At 31.6% G+C, this 21,866-nt stretch overlaps 1 protein-coding gene across 2 annotated transcripts in view; it reads right to left on the bottom strand.

The window, feature by feature from the left end:
• aay (phosphoserine phosphatase) overlaps window positions 1–21,866 on the bottom strand; it is a 392,153-nt gene that overhangs the window by 229,262 nt on the left and 141,025 nt on the right. The window contains exon 1 of one of the 2 annotated variants that reach the window (XM_089597797.1): window positions 18,062–18,378. The exons of the other annotated variant lie outside the window; for it this stretch is intronic. The gene's annotated coding sequence lies outside the window, so the exon portion shown is untranslated. Of the gene's footprint in view, window positions 1–18,061; window positions 18,379–21,866 lie in introns of those variants that run through there. 2 annotated transcript variants of the gene reach the window in all.

Genomic DNA, 21,866 nt, shown 5'->3' with positions numbered 1-21,866 from the left:
GTATACTATGTCACATGTGCAGGGTATAAAAGTAACTAAACTTGAAACTCTGACTACATTACGATTTTACATCCCTTTCGTAAGAGTCAGAGGTAAATTATACACTTTACTTAATTTTCGTTTATTGTATTTATCAAAATTTCTACTGTAAAGAATTTTTTTATTACTCATAGATTTTTTTACCTAATCACGGCCGGGATATTGTTCAAACGGCCGAAACGTCGTTTTGTTTTTCAATAAATAAAAAATTTGACAGTACCACCATTGGACGTTATTTTAATTAATAACCAACTGTAATTTGACTTCGTATTTTAGTAATTAATATTAGTTTGGGCTAATATTAAACAAAAAAAAAAAAAAAAAAAAAAGCAATACCATACAATATAGCTAATTTTACGATTTTGTTTCTTATCTTAAAAAATATGCAAGGTGATTAAATTTTGAAAAAACATAAAAATCTTTTCATGGAAGATTATACAGACAACTATAAGACTATGTACTTTAACATATAAATGAAATTTTAAAGTTAGATGACAAATTCGTGTGCAAACAAATTAAGCACAAGAGCAGAAAATAAATTGCCAGAGATGTCCAGAGTTAGAAGAAGTGCAAGAAAAGCTTTGTAATCCACCACAACCGATGGAGATTTAAAAATATTAATATTTATTCTGAATTACAAAATTAGCTAAAGCACAAGTTTATAAAGGATCCATTAAAATTATCAAATACTTTCCTTTTAGCAAGCATCAAGTTTTCATAGCACCAGATGAAGTTCTTTCCTGATTCTATTCTGATTTTTGACGATATTTCTTGTAAAAACAAGACAATAATGCAGCAATTTCCTGGATGGGCTAACAAGAAATTGTTAATTGTTTTTATTTGTGCTAATCTTACGCTCAAGTGAATAGAAAACGATACATTGGTTATCTTTTAGAAATATTGTGATAGGACGTATGCTTTGAAAACAAATTTATCCTGGTTATACAAATACAGGAATAAATTTCGCATAATTTGAAAACTCATGCACCAAATTTTTAAAAGATGGAAAACATGGATTCAACGTGATGGATAACGATAGAGATACTGAAAATGGTACATAGAGAAAAAAATTTAATTATTTTTCTATAAATATCACATGTATCGTGAATAAATTCAAGTCTTTTAGTATTCAGCAAGTAGTCATTAAGTCTGAATTTCATCCAGAATAAAAAGTTCTTTTACAGTTCGTAAAAAACAAGAGAAGCTGTATTTTGTAAGTATAGATGGTTAGAAATGAAAAATTAAATTTTAGCAAAGCTATACTCCAAGACATAAGATCCAGTGACAATCCTATTCAAGAAATAATTGAAATAAGCAACAAAATTCTTACTTGTAAAGGTCCCACTACTTTAGTCTATCGTAAGCTAGCTTAAAGTATGCAGAAAAAATGACATGCTTATAAAGAACTATTTCACTATTTTACTATTTTAGTCATCCATTAGTTATCGTAATAATGCTGATATTTCCAGTGATAGCACTACAAAGCTAACCAAGCGTACTTCTTAAATTAAAACGAATCGAACACCTATTGGCCATCGCATCAATGATGGAAATGCTTCCACTGGTAATCCTGAGGCAAAATTCATTGACATGTAATACTATCCTGTTCAAAATTAAAGTGGTATTACAAAATGGTTTGTCTCAGCCTTTTAGACACAATTATACTGTGGGTATTAAATATGAACCTAGAATGAATATGAGTAAATCTGATAGATATGAGCGTGACGTAAGAAATGTAATCAGCACGTCCTGCCTTGGTTTTAATTAAAACTCTTCTTATCTGCAGAATATATATTTTTTTATAATTGTTTGCTGAATAAACATCAAAATAACTGTGCAAATCATACCCAATTAAATTAAATATACTTATTTTAACGATAACTGCACCACCTTCGTATACAATATCGTTTTATAGAAAGTAAATTTATATTTACGTATTGTCTGCCATAGAATTTTGTACACATATATTATAGATTCAGACTTGAGTACCCAAGCGCCCTACAGTGGGACTAAACGTGATTTTTTTTGTCAGAACAAAATAGCGGCAGCTGTATTATACCAACTAAGATAATTTTTTTTGAGCTTTCAGCTCAAACATTACAGAAAACAGGAAAATTAGTCCAAACTAAAAAAAATGAATTGAGGGTGAAAACACACCCTACAGCGTTCTCTTCAGGAAATCAATTGATTTTTAAGAAACAGATGACTTTTTTTTTCTTAAAATAGTGTCTATAAAAGTTTAATGGGTTGCCGAACGCGAATTTGGCATTGGGATCTGAAAAGTCAAAATGGCCTATCCAATATGGCAGCTAAGAAAGTTAAAAATCGGCCTAAATTCTACGAAAATTAGTCTACAAGGATTTTTTGGGCTGCTGATCACGAATTTTGCATTTACAGTGTAAAATTTGAAATGGCAGATCCAGTATGGCGGCCCAAAAAAATTAAAGTCGTCCAAAATTGTACAATACTTAGTCCTTAGGGGTTTTCTGGTCTGTTGAACATGAATTTTATATTTTTATTTCATAATTCAAAATAGCAGATCCATTATGGTGGCCGAGTACATGAAAAAACCTGCCATATTAGCCAAAAATCAGTCTATTGGGATATTTGTTGTTGCTAAATGAAAATTTAAAATAAGAATTGAAAATTTAAAATAGCTAATCTCCTGCAGCCCAAAAAATAGAAAAAATCACCAAATTGTAAAAAAAACTGTTTATAGGCAGGTTTCTGTTAACTTAGCACAAATTTGACCTCGATAAAAAATAAAAAATGTCTATTCTGATACGTTGGAAGAAAACAATTCGTACAAAAATACAAAATTAATTTACAGAAAATTCCCTGGTTAGCTAACATAATTATAACATTTCATCTCTCGTGGTCATCCTTGACTTGTGCTAACTCTTCTTGTTTTTCATGATACTCTAAGTTTTTTCTGTATTAAAAGAAATATTAAAAAATTAGGCAACTAAGATATTATGAGATAATGTGTAAGTAGTTTTCTCAAAACGTTATAGATAAATGTATTGTTCAACATTATAAAATTTTCTAATGGCTATCGTTTGTAAAATTTTTTCATAGTTCGAAGAAAACGCAAACAATTTTAGTATTAGAGTTGCTGCAAAATGAACACTGCCACAACTTAGTATGCCGGTGTTTTACAATTCACTATAATTTTATGTATTGTTGGTGTCAAATACTACTTGGCGACATCACAATAAATAAAAAAAATTCATTTATTATGTTGTTATTAGTTTATCAGACGCTTACGGGCTTGCCGGAAAACATTTCAGTTGTCTACCTTATCGATATAGTATACCTAGCTTTTTTTTTACAATGTACCTCACAACAAAATGAATCTCTCTGTTTTTGTCATTTGCAAAATTTATCGTACGCTTTTTGAAAAATATATGGGGCATGAAATTCTGCAGAATTTTGCCGAAGCGTTTGAAAACTTGTCAAAAATAAGAAAATCAGAACTATCACGTTTGATTCCATTTATTGGTGATATACAAAGTGATTTTTAAAAACTTTTGCAAAACGGACAAACTTCACGTATGTAGAATAAGTCCTAACTGTACATCATTGGCTAACTTCACTAAACACAATAATTATGCAGAATTTACAAATTTTCTATAATTTTTTTAATAGAAGTTTTTGAACTTTGTACTTATGGAATACATTTTGCTACAAGAAACTTACGTTCCCATTACAAATTTTTCTGCCTTTCTTGATAATTTCAATACCTTCCTTTTTCCCAAACGTTTTTCGAGATTGATTGTAGATATCATTGGATCGCTCGTATACATTGCTCTATTAAAAGTGTCTAACAATCGAGCTTCTCTGTTAATTTGTCAAGCATGATTAATTAAATTTTTCCAATCATATATATGCCAGGATACCTGGGCGTCTTCCAAGTAGAAGACTATTGGCAAAGGAAGCTTGTAGGCGATTTGGCATCCATGTTCAAGCATTTTGTGCACGGTCGAACTCATTCAAGCCCACGGATACTCGTCATAGTATAGTTTGTATGTATATATATATGTCGACAGTGCTCAAATAAATTTGTTTTTTAGATTTGAACAACGTTAAAATGGTTGCTCAGCCCTCCACAATACTCATGCCCAAAGTGTTTGCAAATTTTTGAGGTTTACTCAAGTATTTGCGGGCAACATTTCCCGTATTGGTAGTACCATAACCTTGATGTACTTGGTCTATCCGAACACTAAATGCTGTGAATGTCTTCTGTTGTACGTTTTTTTTTTGTGCTTTGTAACTGTCTGAAATTACTAAAGTTTTACTATAAGTCATATTAATAAACTAATAAATTTCTAAGATCATATGAAAGAATTGTTCATATGCTTTCTTTATAAAAATAATAGTACAACACGACTATCCAAGGACTTAAAATAGATAACAAACTTTTATTAAGATGCAGTACATATTTTGAAGTACATAGGAATAAAAATGTGATTGAAACTTAATGTTTTTAAATCATAGTCTTCATTTCTTGGAAGAGTTATCTCTTTTGATAAGCGATTTTTATCCCACACAAGTTTAAAGCAGTTAGCACAACGAATGTAGCTGTTTTATACGAAATACCGTATTCTATAATTACGGAGAAAAACATTTTTAACAAAAAATTAATTCCGTGCAGCAGTAAATAAAAAAATATAAATAATTGATCCAAATTGTTAACACGTAACCAGTATGTAATGTATATTATACGGTAGATAAAAAAATGAATAAAAAAATGAATAAACGACTAAGTGAATAAACTGTAACCAAATAAGCTAATAAATTTTTTCCTGATTATCAGGGGACACAAAATCGTTTAATGACAGTTATTTTTTGTTAAATATAATAATAGTCATTTAAAAAAATTTAAGAACAAGCAATGAGTATCGTGTGACCTCTATATGCATTTTTATTTATGTTCTCAGTTCTAATCAATTTGTAATCGTTCCTCAATCATTGTTGAATTAATGCTGATTTAGCATTAAATGAACGATGAAAGGACCCTGCCCAACCCTTACGGGAAACGGCACTCTGTTAAACTTTTTGAAACTTTAGGTTCTAGTAGTAGTCGATAAGTAGAAAAAGTCTCAATGGCCACTAAGTTGTTAACAATCATTTTCTAGAGATATAACCTCTCGAAGTTGCGTTCTCCCATAAGGACTTCCATAGTATAATAACACGTACAATACGTATTGAATACGTTTCAGTACACATGCATATGGACATGTACTATGAATATGTAAATTGTATACAATGTGATATAAATACATTTGAGGGATTCTGCCGTAACTTGCTCACATCGACTTGAAAAATTTTTTAAAAAGAAGTTAGTTGAAAAAAATTTTTTCATGGTATTTTTTACTGTACACAACATCAGTAAAAGGTGATGCAACTACCAAATTTGCTGGTCAAATATTGAACAAAATTTTATAAAAGGCAGTTTTCACCCATTTTTGAATAATTGTATCTCTTTCTAAAAATTGTAGCTAAGCTCCTTCAACAGTTAAAGTGCTCTTACTGGGCTGAAATGAAAGCTGGGATCAAGACCTATTGATCAAAACAAAATTTGGTTCAGTTTTGTGCTTTCATTCGAAAGTTACAGCTGTTTCAATTAGAGCGTAAATATCGGTAATAATGTGATTTTGGCTAAAATTCAGTATTTTTCATAAAATCACTACAACTTTTCATTTGGGGCATGAAATTCAAAGATTTTTGTATTAATCTTTAGGACTATATTTTTGCTTTCATTTAAGCCCAGATAAAGCCACCTAATGGAGTGCACCACTTGGCTACTAACGTTCGAAGTAGCACCACCGTTTTTGCATTTATGTAGCGATATTGGACAAAACCCCAAGACACGCGTCTCGTCTTTTAGCCCAACAGTGATAAAAAAAAGTTTGTCTGGGATTGATTGCTCTAAAACGAAAAAAAAACGGCACTTTGAGGTGAGGTAGGGTCGGAATAGAAAAGTTCGGAATGGAATTTTTAATGTTTGTAGTGCTCGTACGACTCATATACGTATTACAATGACTTATCCCCCCGTACTTCATTCACTACCCTCAAATTTAATAAGAAACTGTAGTTTGCGTACCTGCACACGTACACCAAGTGGTTGTTCCATGGGGGGTTGGAACGGAATGAAATGTTTGTACGCGCGAAATACGCAAAAAGAAGAGCTTGGCTATTCGAGAGGTAACAATTTCAGGTACTACTGTCGTAACGATTTATTAATTTTAGTCCTATACTTTTTAAAGTGACCATTGGTTAGCATTTCCAGTCCATAAAGTTACTAGTTTAAACTAATTTTTGTTAAAACCACGATTATGGGGTAAAAATGCACACAAAATGTATGCAGTGAAAACTCACTCGTTTTTGTCGATTTTTGGTGAGACTAAGGTACTAATCTAACTACCAATAGCTACAATACGTAATGCTTATACGCCCAAGTAGTGGATAAGCCTTATTTTTTACCGGTGAAAGTTTTTATGAGTGAAATTGAGTTCTGGACATAAGTTGGAATGGAAAATTCGACTCTAAATGATCCATTATCTCAATAAAGAAATTATTATATCGGTATCAGACGAAATGTCAAGTGAAGTTGACAACATTTAAAACAATTTAACGTTTTTAAAGTTTTGGATTTCATGACGGCACGTGAGTATGAGTACCGGACACGATCTGGGCAAGTTACAGCAGAATCACCCATATACATCAATACACTGCAGTTAAAGCTACACTTAAAACGTCGATTGCATTTTTAAAAGAGTTGATTAAACTCTAGGGGTAAAACCATGACCCATGATACCACTTTGATGTACGCGATCTGGTTTAAGTTGTATCTGTTAGATTATAACCTCCATTATTTAGGAAATACAGCAAAAAAGTTCAAACACCAGATAGCGTAATCGTGCCTAAGCGATAATATGTATGATATATACATATATATTCCTATCTTATTGTTATATAAAGCAAAGTCGCTAAAACCGTTGTAATCGCTAACCGCGAAAACTACTGAACCGATTTTGCTGAAATTTTGCACACTGATTCATAATACTTCCTAGATGGTTTTAGTATAGTGTTTATCTTAAAAAATTAAATAACAATAGCAATAAATGAGCTTAAAGTTTTGCAAAAATACGTCAGCTTTTTACTTTAGTTCAGTAAAATCCGCTAGGTGGCGTCGACATAAAATCAAGGCTACCTGCAACATACTTAAAAAAGTGAGGTTATAATACGCCGGAGCGTCTCAATGGTGATGCAGTCGTACTTCGGCAGATCAACGAGCTGTACAGTACAGAGTATGCTGATGATAGTCTTGCAGCTGGGTATCCCGGTTACGGACGACACTCTTTTCTAAGGGGTAAGGGAGCTAAGGGTTCATTCACCCTGAATCTCGACGAGTGTGATAAAGAAAAAAATTAATTCCAACCGATTTCGTCTCTGCCACAATACCAGGAGACATATCTAGCCAGAGCACAATCTGTACCAACTTTTAAGGATTTTGTGGCAGTCCCACCATCCCACCTGGTGCAGTTAGAGAATTTGTGGCTACAAATGTAAGCAAGGAAGAACAGTTCTGAGGGGCACGGGCAGCCACAATGGCTATATTCTTGGTCGTCGCGTCCCAAACGCGCTTACCCACATGTTATCGTCTAACGATGAGCGGTTGGTTATCCGGGGAGCGACCCGAAGACGAGATATTCTTTGGTCAGCGGCGAATCTCCCTCCATCACAGTCTCCGTACATCGAGACTTCCAGGGTAAGAATCAAGCAACTCGTAGCCAGCTCTTTATCATCGGGAATAATAATAAAGAATAGCCTGGAAGTTTTACTACTGACGCTTTTTAAGGCCATTATAAGTATTTACGTTCCCTATTTAACCATCAATTTCATCAGTTCTCATTAGGGGCCACCTAAGTGTAAACTACCTTGCCAACAAATACATTTTTACTACTATTTCTGGAAGCGATTCGTCGACTAAAAGACTATATTAATTAAAGACAGGTACTATTAAACCAAGTCAGCCATTCACTGGCAGACGTCATCTGCGGAGTTGTTCTTCGCAAGGCTAGAAAACTCGGTGATCGACGACCCTATAATTACCCTCTTGACTCTAAGCATTCAAACCAGGAATTATTGATCCTCTCCAAGGTCTACCCTGGGCAAACCTATAACAGCTATGAAGAAAAAAAATTAAGCCAATGGAACAGCCTCCACTGGACAAGTATCACTAACCAATCTCCCTGTCTAAGATCACCAAAACAACTAAATCTGCAAATAAAAAAGTGCTTTAGACACCAACGTCTTCGACGTTATACCGGGAGACGTCGGGAAAGAGCACTACAATTAGCTCCAAAGCTTCGGACTTTGTAATTTTTCTCCCGATCAGTCTGGGTATTCAGCAGCAGGCCAGAGAAGATCACCCTGACTGGGGTATCCAGGCAGTCACAATTGCTGTTAACTGCAGTCAAGAAAGAGTTAACTTAAGAAGCTCACAAGTCTTTTTTAGGGCGATTGGAAGTCAAACTACCTTGCCAACAAATATATTAGAATTTAACAAAGTTAATAGAAAACAGCTTTCAGGGGTCACAAAAATTTTAAGCATGCCTTAAGTTGCAAGAGGGTGAATTGAAAGAAAAACTTTGAGTGTATCTAATAAATATAATTTCACTTAGGCGTCAAGAAACTGACGCAGAAAATTTATCGAGATTGAAACAGCAGCGTCAAAATCGACAACTAAAGAGTCCAATACATGAGAGATCAGCTTTTCATTGTACCCTCACAGCAATCTCTGAAATCTTTAAAGATCCTACTTCAGATTTTTTAATGAGTAGAAAATGTATTTGTGTTTTTGTGGCAATTAAAACGTAGGGTTTAAGGTCCAGGACTTTGTTGCTCTGGTAATAAAGTTGTGAGATATGAGAAAAAAAATTTTCTTTTATTATAAATTTTTTTGGGGTTTAAAATCTTAACAGCTTTAAAAAATAGCCGTTTTTGTGAATAACACGAAAGAAACTGTAAATCAACGGCTTCTTATAGCCACCGATTATTTTGTGGCATAAAGAACGCACGGTACTTTTAAGCATAATTATTGTTTTAAATTCTTACACCTTATTATTTGACCAATTAAACTATATGGATTCCGAAAAAATATGTTTTTTTTATGAAGATTTTTGTTCTGAGATGTATCAGGAATATGTGTTAAATTTCTTACTAAAAATGTTTCACATTACAAACATGTCAACACACTACAATGTTTCATTTAGTAAGTCTCGGGCAAAATCAAGACGGGGGGCTGCTAGTATTATATAGTCGTAAGAGTTAGAGTTAAGTTTCCCTCACTACTTCCCCCACCTCTCGCTCTTCCCCCCTCAGCTCCCCCCCTAAATAAGGTAGTTATTCCTTCATTTTCTTGCATTTTTCGAGTGATCCTACTTTTTTTCTAGCTCCCCCCCGCTCACCCCCACCTCCCCCCACTCCCCCCAGCTTCCCCATAGATAATGTGAATGAAGTCGTAAAGCCTTATATATTAACTGTTACAAGTGGTCTAATTTTCACATATAATTTTATTTGACCATAACAAAAAGCTTTGTTACAATTATATTACTTATTATGTTTATTTTGATAACATACACTAAAATGTCTCTTTAAGTGCTCTGCTCTTACATAACCTTTTTCACAATTTTGACAATTATTTTTTTGAATGTTTTTTTCATGACTTTTCAAATGTCTCTGTAAGTGATAATTTCTTTTGAAACTTTTTTCGCATTCAATACACTTGAAATTTTTTCTAATTTTTTAGCATTTCTTTGTGTGACGCAAATAGTTTTTCTTGTCAAATATTACAATGCTACACAGATCACATACAAAAAATTTTTATTTGTGAATTTTCACGAGCGATGATAGACACTTTCGATTTGAAAATTTTGAGTTACATTTGTCACACTGATAAAATTATGCATCTATCATGGTGTATCTGAAAACATATTACAAAAAACGGACTGTTTATGATTACATAAAACTGGGTACTAGACGGTACTGAAATTTGCTTTTTTAATGAAAGAGAAGAAGAAAGATTTGCAAGAAAGTATAAAAATAGTAATGAACTATACAATTGTTTTTTTGTTACTCTAAAATATCATTCCAAACAATATTTTTGATTTTAAATTTGTTTTCTAATTTAATTTGGATAATAATTTTTATTGGGTTTCTACATTCCGACAATGCAACATACAACTGCCCATGAGAAAATAATGGTTTTGTAAGGTATTATTCTAAGGCATCAAAACTTTGACCTTGAGATTTATTAATAGTCATAGAAAAAGCTAAGGTAAATGAAAATTTTTTTCTGTACAATATAAATAGTAGCGAAAAGTAATTGTTTGTTTGTAGTGTTATTCGTGGAATAAAGACTTTATTTCCTTTTTTTTCACCAGTGATTATTTCAGCTTCGATGTTGTATTTAAATAATTTTGTAATGTGTAATTTTGAACCATTGCAAAGTTCTTCAGATATGTTTAAGTTTCGTATCAACATAACAATAGCGTTAATTTTTAAATTTAATTCATGTGGAGGAAGGCCTTCTTTAATACTATTAAAATATTCTGTAGGAAAATTAATATAAATATTATCGTCTGATTTATCTACTCCTTTGTGAGATTCTTTATCAATACTATAGTACGTTACTAATGTTCCGACCATATTATTTAAAATTTTTTTGGTTCAAAAAATGAGTGTATTCATTGTGAGATGTTAATTTAGCTTTACTTATAAAAGAATCATCATCATTATTAAAAATTTTAGAACATACATCATTTGTTTTCCATGTCTGAGGAATTATAAAAGTTTTAATTTTGCCTTCTCCTATATCCAGTAGCAATGAAGAAAATTTCTTATCAATTGAACGTATATTATTTTTTGAATAAAAAATATTAAAAGAAGGCCAAAAATTAGAAAATTTTATAGTTTTTCAAACAATAGTAATTTTGCTTCTATTTTTTACTACTGGGAGAATTTGACGAAAGTCTCCACCTAAAATTATAATTTTATTTCCAAAAGGCTTATTACTACTAGATAAATCTTTAAAAGTCCTATCAACGATGTCTAACGCTTTTTTTGGTATCATAGAATCTTTATCCGAAATAATTCCTTCTACATAACGTAAATTTTGTTTATCTGGCTCAAACTGGAAGAATGCACTTTCTATAGTGCTTAAGTCTAAAGGAAGTCTGAAAGTTCTGTAAGTGGTCATTCCCTTTGGGAGCAGAATTAAAGCAATACCTGTCCAAACCATTGTAATAATTTCTTTTTTAATTGATATGAAATAATAAATTAAAGTTTTGTACAGAAAAGTTTTTCCAAATCCACCAGGACCATCGATGAAAAAATTTTTTTTAAGCTTCATTATATCTTGAGAAATTCAACGTTGATCATGACTGAGTTGTGAAAGCATTTCATGGAATTTATGTTTACAATATATTCTTTCATCATTGTCAGTATCTACATTTTTTCTTATCGTTTCTGTTGGTTCTGGTAAACTGAAATCTTCACAAGACATATTTTCAGAATTAAAAATTTTGTTTAAATGTAAAAGAGCTTTATTTTGATCATCTTTACAATCTTCAATGGAAAATTTCCTGTATTTGTTCCAAATAATATCCCAAAAAAAATTGTCAGACATAATAAACCATGCGAAAAATTTTCGTAGTTAAAGAGGCCACATAACGTTACATGCTTCTTCAAAAATTATATCGCTTTGAAAATCGTGTTCTACTAATCCTATAGAAATAGCTGTTTTCTTATACGTACTGTAAGTGATATCATTAATAGTTTTTAAATTGATAAAAAAAGTTTTTCCTGCTACTTTATTCAATATCAATTTTAAATAAAATCTTTCCTGATCTCTTGGAGAAACTACATTTAATCTGCCGATTGTTATTTTTTTTTTTTTAACACGTTTTCGTTTATTCCATTGTTTTGCTTTATTGTTGAATATATAATATTTAGGAATATTTACGTATTTTACTGATTTTGCACTTTCATCAATTTTATTCAGTGTAAACCATGCTATTAGAGGGGTCTTCTAATTCGTAAGTGATTCTAAATGTATTTCTTAAGTGATTTAAAAAAATATTCATGATAAAAGCAGGATAGTAGTCGTCGTAATAGTGGTTGTTATAGTATTAATAGTAGTAATAATAGTAGTAGTAGTAGTAGAAAGTAGTAGTAGTAGTAATTTGTAATTTTTTTACACAGATCTATCTCCAACTTTAAATTTAGACTGTAAGTTCTCTGTAGATGTATAAGGAAGAATTTTTTTTTTCGTTGCAATTTGAGAGTCTAATTCGCTGTCAAATTTTTGTTTGGACATTTTGTAACTCCTTAAAACGAATTTACGAAGTAAAAGTAAACGAAGAAAAAAATACCAGTGGGCCAAAATTTTGGTTATGAAAAATAAAAAGAAAAAAAACAATCAACTAACGATACTGTTAAAACAAAATCAATTTGTGATTCTAACAATATCGTAATTTTGTAATTTTTGACGATATTTGAAATCTTTTAATACGTTGTCGTTTTAAATAAACAAAAATTAGGCATTAGTCAGGGAAAATGAAAAGTGATTGTTAAAAATTTATGTAATTAATTATGATCATTGAACATTTATTACATACATAAATTTTAAGTCATAATTAATATACTTCGGGTTTTTTGTTTTCATACTTCGTAAATCTAATTTGCAATTACGGGGGTTGGTGCGTAGAGCGCGCAGGGGGCATATATAGTTATAAGAGCTTAGAAATATCTATTGACACATACAGGATAGACAGCTCATTTAAAAAAGGGAGCACTAAAAGAAATAATTAAGCGCACCAACAAAAAGTCAAGGGTACATCTCTCTGTCTATATAAACTTTACCACTTTTATTTGAAATTAGCAGCTTGTTCTTCATATTTCCCTAAAAGCAGACCAGTAATCATTTCCCAGCGTAGAAAATTTATTTCCGAGTATTTTCGAAAAATGCCATAGTCTTCACAATAAAAGGGGGGGTTGGCGCGCGGAGTGCGCAGGGGGGTGGAGCCCTACTAGTATACATATGTACGCATGCGCGTGCGTGTGTGTGTAAGTGTGTGTAAGTGTGTAATTGTTCTCTACACACATATATGCACACCCTTATATATAGAAATTTTGTACTGGTACTTATACGTATACTTATACACGTTAAGACGCTGTTATCGCTTAGGTACGGTCACGCCATCTGACATTCGAGCTTCTTTGGTGTATTCCCCTATATGAATATGCTATGATTATGTCACTAACTGGTCAAACTGCTTTGCCCTTGCAAGTAAAAAGATAATGAAAACTTTTACTCGATTTGATCTCAGGAGTCTGCATATGAAATTGAAAAGTTATGTCACCTACTTAAATTTAAGAAATTCAAGAAACTTATGCACATTGGTTTTTTCAAACTGGTGGATTTTTCTCAATGGATCAACTACTTTAAATTTTGTAAATGCAATATCATATTATTGGTAAGCGACCTAAAGATCTGAATGGACTGGCATTTGTTCAGTTCCATAATTTTTTGAGCTCTCAAGTTGAGCTAAGTTGAGCTTGCTTATTTAAATTTAAAAGAAAAATAGAATTTAGCAAGTGAAAAACACTACATAATGATATTCGTATAATTTTTCGGTTTTGGGAGATTTTTGTGTCGCCATATTTTAATTATTGTTCTCAATTGTGTGCTTGTAACATTAAATAACCGTTTACCGACCAAAAATATGGAAATGAAATAATAAATATCGAGTTTTTCTATTTTTGGCCGCATAAGATTTGCTATTTTAAATTTTCAATTCTAATTTCGAATTTGCGTTCAGCAACCACAAATATTCCAATAGACTGATTTTTGGTTAATGTGGCAGGTTTTTTATGTACTTGGCTACCATATTAGATCCGCCATTTTGAATCATGAACTGAAAATATCAAATTCTTTTTCAGCAGACCAGAAAAACTTTATAGACTAATTTTTGTAGAGTTTTGAACGATTTTTATTTTTTTTGGCCGCCATATTGGTTCCATCATCTTGAATTTCCAGATGCTAATGCCAAATTCACGTTCGACAACCCATGAAATCTGTATAGACACTATTTTTAGAACAAAAATGTCATTTGTTCCTTAAAAATCAATTGATCTTCTAAAGAGAACGCTGTTGGGGGGTGTTTTCACCCTCAATTCATTTTTTTTCAGTTTAGATCAATTTTCCTGTATTCTGTATTGTTTAAGCTTGAAGCTCAAAAAAGAATCATCTTGATTGGTATAATACAGCTGCCGCTATTTTATTTCGACAAAAAAAATCGCGTTTTGTCCCACTGTGCGCCCGCTGTCTTCTGTTAATTATATTATGTTATACCGTTTAATAAGCATTATTTTAAATTTTTGAATGGATTTACTAGTTGGTTTTTCAATAGAATAAAAAAGAAGCGGTCAAGTATGTGCCAGTGTTTTTCTAACCTATCTGGAATTTATCCCACTAGCTGCAATGGACATTCTTATAGCAGTGCTTACCACTTTCTGAAAAAATATAAGATTTGTTCATTCATCCACTTTAGAGCAGTCGAAGCTGTTCTTCTTCCTACAGTTTGGGGGACCACAAAAGAAGCTCTTACAGCAAATTTTTATGAAGTTTTTTTGTTTATCTTGTTTGGATAGTGTGTCAAAATTTTTAAGAGGAATCTACTTTTTTTGCTTCACAAAACTTAGACTTATCAATAGTTCACCTATAGAACTACACATACCTGGGTTTGATACTGAAGACCAAAAAATAAGTTCTGTAAAAGACTTGCTTGTGATGATCTAGTTATTAATTCTCTTGATAAGGCTTGTAAACGCCTTGACATAGCTTATTCTCTTAATCCTAATGATACAACAGCTAGAAACATGGCACACAAAAGATTGATTAATTCATCTATCTCAGAACGCTCAGAGTATTCGGAGGCCTTCAAGCGATCTATGATTGGACACACGTTCTTTGTTGAAGCACTTGGAGGCCTCTGAGCTGTTTGTAAACTATACAGCTATATTCACGTACAGAAACTCAGTGCTTCTAAACAAACAGTCTTACAGTGACTATACCTATAAAGACATATATACATACAACTAGGAGGCCTCCAAGTGCTTCGACTTCTCTAAGATGGATGAATGAACAAATCTTATACTTTTGCAGAAAGTGGTTAGCATTGCTTTATGAATGTCCATTATAGCTAGTGGGGAGAATTACAGATCGGTTAGGAAAGCACAAATATGCAGCAATGCTAGTAATTACTTTGCTAGTGTGAATCTACGCGCTAGCGCACACTTGATCCCTTCTTTTTTATCCAATTAAAAAACCAACTTGTAAATCCATTTAAAAATTCTAAATTATGTTCATTTAATGATATGGGTTATATAAAAAATCATGGACAGTGGGTGCTTGGATACTCAAGTATGAATCATAAGTGTATGAAATTCTATAAAAGACAATACGTAAATATAAACTTATCTTCCATAAAACGATATTGTGTACAAAGGTGGTGCAGTTATCGTTGAAATAAGTATATGTAATTTAATTCGGTTTGATTTAAACAATTATTTTGATGTTTATTAAGCAAACAATTATCAAAAATATATATTACACCGATAATAAGAGTTTTAATTCAAACCAAGGAAGGACGTGCTGGTAACATTTCTCACGTCACGCTCACATATATCAGATTTACCCATAATCATTCTTGGTTCATATTTAATACCCACAATATAATCGTATCTAAAAGGTTGAGATAAACCATCCTGTAGTACCGCTTTATTTTTCAATAGGATAGTATTACATGTCAATGAATGTTCCCTCATTACGTTCATCAGACATAAGTTTTTTGACAGATATTATTCAAACATAAAACGTATACTTGAAGTATGATAAAAAATACCTTAAATTGCATTTACAGGTCTAAGTGATATATTTGCTATGGCTAATTAAATAAGTGGTGTATGAAACGCGTCTACGAAGTGTGGTGGATGCAAGGGGCTTTTTCCACCAGAGCACGTTATGTTTAACTTGCTCGTAATAGCTGGGAGACAGTTAAAAATATTAATCAATAAGTATGAATTAATAGATTTTAATTTGCTTCTTTTATTGGAGCCATTTTTTTTTTTTTTTTTTTTTTGTGAAGAAAAATGAGCCAAAGGTTCAAAGCGTTTCTGTGAAACTTGCCATGGCTTAAAAAAATTAATTTGTCAGGAATAGAAAAAATAATAACAAAATATTAGCTCTACAAATTTCTAGAGTGGGAGAGAAACGTTGAACTTAGAGTACTTGGGCGAGAAAAGCCTCGTGTGAGCTAGACGGCCCACTTTCAGTGGAGGTGTCCATGCATAAGAAAATGTTTGAAGAAAGTGTGATACTTAATGGAAAAAATAGAGTCCATTTGACTTGGTAAATATTTTCGTAAAACCATACATCAAAGTTTTTTAAACCATGTATAATACCTATGCATAAAGGATTGGGCCTTCACTCAAAACTAGGCATGTGCTCACAAAAAAGTTCAAATTAAAACTGTCAAATGGAGCACTTATGAGGCAGGACTATACACTGTGTGCAGTAGTCTAAAACAGCGCCACCTGCACGGCAAAAAGGAGGTGATACTGAATAACATGATTGCATAGCCTGTTATGGACTTTAAACTTTGATAATTGTTTTTTGTCATTTCAATGCATTATGGTACTTAGTGAGTGAATTTTTAGCGTTAAGAATTGGTATTAAGCAGATAACAATTTTTATTACAGTATCTAATTTTTTTTTTTTTTTAATATAAAACAATTGTTGTAATCTGTTTCAAACAAATTGTTGACACTAAAAATTGGTACTCTAAGTATCAAAAATGCATTAAGATAGTTAACAAAGTTTGCAGCCTATAACGTGCTATGTAATCGTGTTATCTAGAACCGCATCCTTCTTGCCGTGCAGGTGGCACTCTTTCAGATTACTGCACGTAGCGAATGTATAATACGCAAAAGTTGTCATGAGAAATGATATTCCATCTAATAGTCCACTTAACAATGAATCAGCTATTGTTAATCTATAGGATAAAAAGGGCCGTGAAACTCACTAGATTGACTACAGAAAACAGAGAACTGATGTTACATATTTCAATAGTTTTAGTGACCTCTCATGCCTTGATCTATTTTTCTACGTTTCAATTAATTTTTAAAGTATAACTAAAAGTAATATAAAAAGTTAAATATATCTAACTGTGGTCATCTGAGTTACAGATTTTTATCTAAGTACCTTTACCATAAATCTACATGATCAACAATTATTCTATCAGTCACAATTTAATTATTAACTACCTTGAGAGAAACCCACCACCTGGATTTAATGTTACTAAACATTTACATGGGCTACAATAAAGCTTATGAAGATAGAAAAGTATGGTAAATGTGTATACTAACAGGAAAGTAAAATAAGTCTTAAACCGCCTGTGCAATGATATCCAAGACAATTAGTACTTTTAGGGCAAAGATGTATTTATTTAAAATGAATCCAATAAATATCTTCCCAAACTTTCTGGATGGTATTACGAATCGAATGCGAAAAATCTCATCGTAATTAACATTACTGCACCAATTGCAGCTTGCTTAATGCTTCGTTTATTTGACTAATTTTCAAACAAGTAGTTAAGTAGAAAGCTACATTTTTTACGCGAAACTCTTTAGATACTACCAAATGATCAAATTTTTATTAACTTTGTATTTGATCCCAACATTCTCAACATCTAAAGTCATCATAATTAATTCTATATTATGATTAATATGGTTAAAAACTGTATATAAGTTATTGCTTACACCATTTGACTTTTAATTAATGTATTTTTCTGTACATAGTTTTGTTTATCTTAATATGTAATATTGTTGCAATCTACTTAACTTATGTGAGCCAAATGCCCTGTTTAGTTACGTATGCAACATACATACTCACGGTAGCTACCCTTTGACAATACAGGTTTGTATATCCATCGTAAAAACACGGCATGCTTTTAACGTCTGATGCTTAATAGTTTCCATTACCGGAATAGGGATTCTCGTGGAATGCTTATTCATTTGAATCTCCGCCTTTGTTCAATTTCTTCTGTGGCTTTGTTGACTTTATTAAGTTTACGGAAGTCTTCACTTGCAGCATGTTAGATCATAAGTCACTACTTCTATGGCCAAAAAGCCTTTTTTCACCACTGAATTGAAAGTCAAATTTTTCTCACAAAAAAGCATTTTTTCGTAAAATCACAAAGCATCTTTCATACAAATTAATCACGTAGATGACTATTTAACTCTGTTTTAAAATAACAATGTTCTGTTCATTGCTTCTAATTTGAGAAAAATTTCCTCTTTCTTTTATGACTTCTTCTTAAATTTAAAACGTTTAGTGATTTCGTTGGTCACTGGCTCTTAATGTTTTGCATTTGATCAACTAATGCCTTATAATTCTTCAAAGTATACTTTTCTGGTATACACTGAAAGAGTGCACATTTTTATTTTATTTAATATTTCTTACTTAATAATTTTTTAATTATATTAAGTAATTCGTCATTATCTTATACATTAAAATGAATTTGAATACCATACACGGGTAATTTGTATAGAGTACGCTAAACAAGCGCTAAAGTGCGTTTATCTACAGGGTGAAAAACCTACAACAAAAAAATAACAAGGGTATAAAGAGTCTTAAGTGATCTCAAAGAATCAGTCTAACTCTTAGCTAGAATCCATTTTTATTCTAGTCAAGAGAGATGTACAATATCCCAGCAGTCTACCACATAAGTAAGTCGTACAGATGAGCCTGGATCAAAGTCATAATGTTAGGAGGCCAACTGCTAGTAAGGTGAATACTTTTACGGTGTTTATTGGGTGATTAATAAATCTGGGTACACCTAAAAAGTCGAGTTCTTCTCCAATAGATAAATACGCTTATATAGAATAAAAGAAATCTAAGAGAGTCATCGAACGCAGTGCTTATAAACCCCTACGGAAAATGATTCTAAAGGGAGCGATAGGAAAGTGCGCTGCCATTTTGACTTAAATCAAATGATAAAAAACTTAGTACCTGGAGAGATGTCTTAATAAAATAAAGTTGTTTGGCATCTGACTTTGATCGTTTTCTTTTGTAAGGAGGTAAGTTATTTCTCAGAATTAATCAAATGAACATCTTCTTTGAGATTCTTAAAAGACCATTAAAACTTGGTCTACATCTATCTCACATTATAGTCCTATGTATCGAATTTTTCGATATGCTCACATATCACATTATAGATATTCTCAGTTGCTACTTTATACATAAGACTATCAGTGATGATATACAACAGTTTGCTTAGGAGTCCAATTCAATTTCTGACAAAATCATAATGAATTGTATGTACACAAATGTTTTAGACAGGTCTGAGACACTTAATCTTACATGCATACATAGGTTTTTGAATAAAAATACAAGTGCTTATTAGTTGTATAGCAACAAGCTACTCATCAAATGTGTCATTACTATACAAATGTGGAAGTGCAATGTATTCTTATGCAGTTAATCTTCTCACCAACTTGTTCGTAAGCTTAATGTCAATTGATTCACGCCAATTTTTTATTGTTCTTTTATATACATGTTTAGGTCCATACATGTTTTTCATAATGAACTTTGATGAAACTGTATGGCTCTAAATATTTTTACTATACGAAGACCATGACTCGTAGCTTGCTCCAGAACGTGATAGTGTGTGACATATTGTTTTTAGTCGTACAGAGTAGTCAATTTTTTTTTGTTTAACTACTAAAGGTGTCATGTGCTGAGCATAAAATGGTAAATGGAAAATTTCAGGGTAAGCAACATCTACTTTGAGTATATATCTAATTTTAGCAAAATTTTTTATATTTAAAATATCTATTAAGTTAAAACTTTGAATTTATTTGAAATCTGCATAAAGCAAATGTTTGGGTCATGGTGTAACCATACAATTTTTTGACATTATAATACATAAAAAGTTGTTCATACATACTATAGCGTTTGCCTTCTTTCATGTATGCATTATGTGTTTTAGCATAGTGATTACAACATTGCTTGATATCTCCACTTATACTATGCTCATTAAATATAGGCATGTCAACATTAGTTAGCAGTTTAAGTTTTACTTTTAATGAATTGCTATTTTTATTATTATTATTATTATTATTATTATTTATATTATCATTATTCTTATCATCATAACTATTATTACTAAATTATCTTTAATTTAAAAAATATTTTCAAAATTTTGTATATATCAACATAGCATTCCAATTTAAAGTGAGTGTTGTACATTGACGTGTACGTTTCTAAGTAGTACAATAGTATATAACATAATAAAAAAATGAATAATAACCAAGTAAAATACTTATAGAAATAAATTATCTAAATAAATTTTTTTTCAGTAAAATTTTATGTTCAGATTTGCTTACTAGAGTTTGGGAATTGGCACGCAAAGTACCCCGTGGTAGTAAAACCTCACTAGTGTATATGTATATTCTAGTGGGGCTTCACCCTGGGCACTTCACACTCTAACACCCAACGAACAAATTATGATATAAGTCAAATCTTTTCTGAAAAAGTTGTGCTTTACTATTTCACTAAGCCTTAAAAAATTATTCAGTTCATTGATGAGTAGGTGAAAAAACATGTTCAATTAATTCTTACCTGAGTCAAAAGACTATGACATTATCTAGAAATACTTAAGAACAGATACTCTGCAAGGAGGGCTAAATAACAATTAGGGGGCTGCTTTTCAGGAGGCATGAAGAGTAATATACCACTTATTCCAAGTATAGGCGGTAAAGCTCACAAAGAAAAAGTGATCTGCTCTAGACTTCTCTTTTTTTCGAAGTAAGCATTAGTACTGGGCATCTGCTACTTGGATAATTATCTTTTATTTGCGTCTTAATAGACATTCCCAAAATTTATTTGTAAAGTTAGCATACCTTGAATCTTTTAACTGTTGTTTACGTCATTTCCGTGGGTCGAATTTAATGCTTTTTTATACTTTATTTAATATATTTAACGTTTTAGTGAAAAAATATATTTACAAGGTTTAATTTGGACTTTGTTTGATTTTTTAAAGTCTTACTTGTAGTTTCAATTAAATTTCTGCATTCTAAAACGGTACCCGTGGTAAGTTACTTTGTTAAAGGTATTGGTATCTACACTTACAATTGTAGTTGGGTTTAACTGATATTATTAAGCAGATAAAAATAGTAACAATACTCGTATGATTATCAATGCAGGGTATGAGTGTGTTAACATTAGTGGAACCAAGCAGCAACTCATAGAACGGAATACCGGTGCCTCTAAAGAAGAAATTCCCAGCTGGTAGCATTTTTATATACTAACAAAACTCTTTGAGGAAAGATAGTATAAAGAAGATACTTTAGATCTCCGTAAACCATAAGGTTTGAAGCAACACTATTTGAAAACTAAAAAGTAGACAACAATATTAAATATAGAACGATAAAAGATACAGCAATTACTATGGGTTGAATCGATCATAATACTTAAATCGATAAAATTTTCAAAAAAGAAAGCACAATTATGCTTCTTTTACAAATACAATTTTTTTTCGTAGATTTTAACTGTAGACAACATTTGAGACGATGATACTTGGAAAAAAAATAATTTTAAGTGTATTTTTTATATAATAAAAAAGTAATCTTTTTCTTACCACAAGTTAAATTTTTTAATACGAGTTTAATCATGCCTATCGTTCAACTTACTATTT

The sequence above is a fragment of the Copidosoma floridanum genome, unplaced genomic scaffold (genome assembly GCF_036245765.1).
Source record: "Copidosoma floridanum isolate Cflo_tuat_1 unplaced genomic scaffold, Cflo_Japanese_pri ptg000037l, whole genome shotgun sequence".
Taxonomy (NCBI): domain Eukaryota; kingdom Metazoa; phylum Arthropoda; class Insecta; order Hymenoptera; family Encyrtidae; genus Copidosoma; species Copidosoma floridanum.
Note: the sequence above shows the minus strand (reverse complement) of the source record. Positions and strands in the feature narration are given on the sequence as shown.